We start from the raw sequence: 5,727 nt of genomic DNA on the forward strand, positions 1-5,727 counted from the left end.
TTCAATATACTTACCAGATTTGCAGAAAATCCCTAAGGGCCCAATCCTGAAGCATTATTTACCTGAGTGGAGACCACTCTTGTTGAATCATGCTAAGCCTCAGTCCCGGAATAAACTTCCCCTTGGAGGATCTCTGCAGTGGGGCATAGCCCCACTGACTCCAGTAAGCCTCCATGCAATGGGATTCCGCCCAACATTGCAGGACTGGAGCTCCCAACAACAGACACAGGTTTATGTTCACAAGAAAAAAAAATATCTCTAAGCATGCTAGAACCTGGAGTTAGATTCACAGCTGCTATAAATTAGTGTAGCTCCACGAAAGTCAATGGCACTGCACTGATTTGCAACAGCTGAAAATCTGGTCAATGCATATATCTAAACTGTTTCTTGCTGGCACCACTGCAACCATGTTTACACTAACACTTCTCTTCAAATTTCCCAGCCTTGGTCTCATGCTGACGCCGCTGCTGATAGCAATAGTGGAAACAGATAAGTGTAGACAAGTTTCTGGTGGCCTCTAGAGTTTTAATGCCAGCAGTCAATCTACACTATTGCTCCTACTGTTTGTCTATACTAGAGTTCCTATTGTTGACACCACTGGTAGTCTTCTGCCAGTGGCAGTGTAACAGTGAGAAGTTTGAAGACAAATACTAGCGAAGACATAGCTATTGTGTAAAGAGGAACTAGTATTATGCTACACTTACTGTAATTTGGCAAGTTTTTCCTGTGCTATCTTTCTCTCATAAAGTATCTGCATATGATATGGGGTAATAGAAATCATCTGGGACCATTAACAACATCTGTGCAGATTTTGCCTCAAATCTGTGCATTTGTTTGGGAGATTTGAGCCCATGTCTGTGAGATTTTGTCAGGGATTATGGCTAAAATCTGCAATTTCGGCCAAGAGACTGCATGTAGAACCTAATCTTTCAAAGAGAAAAGGACTACTGGTGGCACCTTAGAGACTAACAAATTTATTAGAGCATAAGCTTTCGTGAGCTACAGCTCACTTCATCGCTGTAGCTCACGAAAGCTTATGCTCTAATAAATTTGTTAGTCTCTAAGGTGCCACCAGTACTCCTTTTCTTTTTGCGAATACAGACTAACACGGCTGCTACTCTGAAACCTAATCTTTCAAGTTGCTGAGAGCTTCCAGGAGCAGTAAGGGTGTTCAGAGCAAAGTAACTTGATTTAAATGGCATTGCCGATGCTCAGCACTACTCAGACTCTTTATTGGAGATCTCTGGCTGTACAGCATTGCACATGCATGCCAGAGCATTATTCCTGCAACTACAGGGAAGGGGGAAAAAAATCAAATAAACACAACAAAAGTACAGGACAAGGTTCAGGTCACTAGTCAATCACCAAAGAAAACAACCAATAATGTTCTGAAGCAAAGGGATGTGTGCCTAAGGTATATGAACATATATACAATCTTTTCAAAATGTGAAATACATCCAATGTCTATGTGAAGAATATTTGAGGCAACTATCTCTGACTCTGATCAAAGAATACTTGTTCTCATTAATGAGCATTAGAAGCCAGTGGGATCCAACAATATACCATGCCTTTGTCAACTGTCATGCTAATACCCCATTTTAAACAGTCACTCATCTCTTTATATCCTTTCAAATGCACATTTTTATCATACCAACTGCAAGGCATTCAAAATGTTCAGAAGCACCAGGATTTTTGCTGCATTGGAGATCTGAGACAGAAGTGCTGATGAAGGGACAGCAGCGGCTGTATGAAGAAAAATAATAATAATAATAAAAGATAGAGCTCAGAGAATTCTTTCTGCTATGAGACTATGGGGAGAAAGAATGTTGAAGGCGTATGAGAATTATCATGCCTCTTCAGGACTGATCAATACCATCTTACATTTATATAGTATCTTTCATTCTGTAGGATCTCAGAGCAGTTTACAAATTAACACACGATAGGTACTTCTAGTTTATGAAAGACAGATGATTAATTTTTTTATATTGTGAAAGTTATTATTATTTTGTTTTTTTTGTAAAAGTGTCTCTTGCATCCCATCCTCTTTGACCTAGAATCCTATCAATAAATACTGCAGTGGCACTTCAATTGAGCAAGAGGGCAGCTTCTAAGGTAAATATTTTTCTAGAGTAAGACTAAAAACCTCACCATATTGCGTCTGACTCTAAGGATTGCATCTCATGTAGCCCTGTAAAAAGAAAAGGAGTACTTGTGGCACCTTAGAGACTAACAAATTTATTTGAGCATAAGCTTTCGTGAGCTACAGCTCACATCATCGGATGCATTCAGTGGAAAATAAGCTCGCATCCGATCTGTCTCTAAGGTGCAACAAGTACTCCTTTTCTTTTTGCGAATACAGACTAACACGGCTGCTACTCTGAAACCTGTCATATAGCCTTGTGTAATCTTATACCTACGAATCTTTACAAAATGAATACTTTCTTAACTCTAAATTAATATGCACACATAATCTTAAAAAGAAAAGGAGGACTTGTGGCACCTTAGAGACTTACAAATGTATTTGAGCATAAGCTTTCATGAGCTACAGCTCACTTCATCGGATGCACTATTTTAAAGTAGATATATATTCGTTGCTTGTTTGAATTGGTGTCCTTGGTCCAGTTCCTAAAGATCTCACCCATATCACAAAAATACAATCACAATTAGCAGTAATTGTTGCTTTGCTTTTCTTTTTTTTTTTCTTGGGCACTTTCAGCCTTTGAACGTACCATGAAATATAACTACAGCACTTTTTCATTTTCAGAGGTGGTTCCTCCAGAACTCAGGAGTTTTGTGAAATTTTGTGTGAATATTTCCATAATTTCTTCTTTTATGTTGTACATATTCTTGTAGATGTCGATGAAATTTTGACCAAAAAAAAAAATCTCTTTTTAACATCAAAGCATGCAAACAAAGCAAATTTTCACATTTGCAGTGTAAGCCATCAGTGCCCCAAAAGGAATCCAGTTTAAAAAAAGTTTAACTCAACAGGTTTTTTGGTGGAAACAAATCCATTTTCCAGTACATAATAAGAGAGGAAAAAAAGAACTGATTTTAAGTAGTTTTATATTTCACTTAGAGAATGATATGAGCTGCAAAATTCAGATGTGGATCCAGATGCAAACTTCCCCATTATTCATGTTTGTTCAGATCAGGAATTTTGGTATGGACTTCTTCACTTCTACTTTTGTTATGAATATTACACATATATTGGTGGGATGTCATGAAGAAATCTGCACTGTGCTTTCTCTGTTCTGCAGACAAATAAAGAACTTCAATGTACAGGCCCCTGAAACCAGTAACGTGCTAGGCCCTGATCCCATAACTACTTATACATGTGCTTACCTTTACGCATGTGAGTAGTCCCATAGTTACACGTGTTTTCAGGAATCAGGCCTTAATATTAAAAGAAAGAATTTTTAAAAGAAATGGAGGTATGTAATCATAAACATGTTTATGTTCTTGCTTTTCTATAGACAAAATAAAGGATTTTATAAACTAACAGCAAGGGTATCGTGAACCCCAAACTAATCAGACAAAAAGGAAGAGCTGGGATTAATAGTCTGTTCCCAGATCTGACTCTTGATATCCAGAGTAAAGGCCATGTGATACTAGGAAAGAAAAGTCGGAACCTGACCAATAACAAAAGTTATCAGTGTCTCAGGTACTGATAGCTGAATGCATTCTGGGAAATAGCTGTGGTTTTATAATCTCCATTTAGCATATTTCCTCAGGCAGACTTTTTTGCATAATTTACATTTTACCAATTTATTTGTATTAATTGCACAGGTACTCTGTGGTGAATAAATAACAGACTCTTGACCCCAAATATCTTACAGTTTAAAAACACAACTCAGCAGAAAACAGAACATATGCAGACACAGTGGAGTGCTGCCATCGCAGAAAAAAAGCTTTGGGGGATAGGTGGGTGGTCAAAAGCTTGAGTTTGCTAGGATAGCAAATATTTTAAAAAGTATGATAGCTTGTAAATGTCTCAAAGTAAACATGTTTATCAAAGCTCTGCTTGCATTTGCTATATCATACGTCATATACATTGTGATACATAAACAAGGAAGTTAGAGGACAATTAATATTTCAATCTGTTAAATAAAATTCATGCTTAATCAGAAAAAAAATCAAAGACAAATGTAAAGCTTCAATTATATAATAAAGGTATTATAAACATACCTGCCTATACTTGAAATTATGCATTTTCATTCATAGCATGTGTATATCACTGAAAGAAACACTACCGTTTATTTTGCATGATAAAAATAAGATGATTCATGTTAAATTCACTACACAATGTAATTGAACCTACACATTCTGGACAAGTATTAAAATACCTACAAAGTGCATTTTAAAAGACTGCAGTCCTTTTAGTCTACTAGAATGCAAAAAAAAAAAAAAAAAGCTGGGGCTGATTATAGAGGGAGACTGGTAACTGAATATGCGTTGAAGAGATAGTTACTAATGCAGCAGGGAGGCACATTCTTGGTGGGGGAGGGGACGTGTAACCTCATGCATAGTTACCGATCAGTAAAGAGGTACAGCATAAAATCGCTTTTTGGATTAATTGATGTTGCAAAGGCCTGATTGCTTGCAAGTCTCTCATCAATGTGTCATCTGGGTCTTCACTTAGTAAACCTAATCATGTGAGCATGTTAGTCAAATCTGACACCACCTCTTGCTACAAAACTGTCTCTGTAGCAGGCATTTCCTGTAAACATAGGACTGTGTGAGGCAAAAACATAGAAGTCAGCTGACACATGATTGCCTTTTCTTTTACTCCTTGCTGAAATAAAAAAGCAATTTGTATAAGAGAGAGGTCAAAAGACAAGTACACAAAACATTGCAAAAGCCTTCATCACAAGAGTCTATGTATTTATAGGGTCCCAATCATTATAGTATCTATCTGAGCACCTCACAAACATTAGTGAATTTCAACACTTCTGGGAGGTAGGGAAGTATTATTATCCAATTTTACCAATGGGAAACTGGTGCACAGAGATGAAGAGCTGTCTTGCCAACCCCAAATGATCAAAAACATGAATCAGGCCCCCAAAATCATGATGTTTTTAAAAAATACATGTCTTATTTTTTATTTGCTTTCTGATGTTTGAGCCTTTAAATTACATACGAATCATGTCTTCAAGCTTTTCTCCACAACCATGAGAGCTAAAAACAATACACTTTTTAAAAAATGAAAGCTGAGATTCTCATCACTTGCCTCCAAGAGCAGGGGCTTTAGGAAAACCACCAAATTGTGCGAGACTCACAATAACGTTGTAAGAATTGGCAACACTAACAAGACATGTCCAATGTCATACAGAAAGTCCGTGGCAACTCAGCTAAGCTCAAGTCTCCTAAGTCAGTATTTATCAAACTTTTGTACTGGTGACCCCTTTCACATAGCAAGCCTCTGAGTGTGACCCCCCTTATAAATTAAAAATACTTTTTAAAATATTTAACACCATTATATATGCTGGAGACAAAGCAGGGTTTGGGGTAGAGGCTGACAGTTTGCGATCCCCACCTAATAACTTTGCGACCCCCTGAGGGGTCCCAAGCCCCAGTTTGAGAACTGCTGTCCTAAATCCATTCCACTTTATCAGCCACAAAATGGTACAGCTGCCTACATATGAATCTAAAGTAAGGGAGTTCCCATCCAAAAGAGTGATCAGGCAGGTTTCCTACTCTGAGGTACAGAGTGGATAATTTAATTAA

The 5,727-nt window shown here is 37.5% G+C and overlaps 1 long non-coding RNA gene across 1 annotated transcript; it reads right to left on the reverse strand.

Moving 5' to 3' along the window:
* Positions 1-1,011: 1,011 nt before the first annotated feature.
* On the reverse strand, positions 1,012-5,215 carry LOC122456554. Its single transcript, XR_006275485.1, has 3 exons — positions 4,189-5,215; positions 3,346-3,396; positions 1,012-1,743 (listed from the first exon to the last, which is right to left on the reverse strand). It is a non-coding gene; the product is annotated as an uncharacterized LOC122456554 (long non-coding RNA).
* Between the last annotated feature and the right edge of the window lie 512 nt (positions 5,216-5,727).

Source organism: Dermochelys coriacea, chromosome 13 (genome assembly GCF_009764565.3).
Source record: "Dermochelys coriacea isolate rDerCor1 chromosome 13, rDerCor1.pri.v4, whole genome shotgun sequence".
Taxonomy (NCBI): Eukaryota; Metazoa; Chordata; order Testudines; family Dermochelyidae; genus Dermochelys; species Dermochelys coriacea.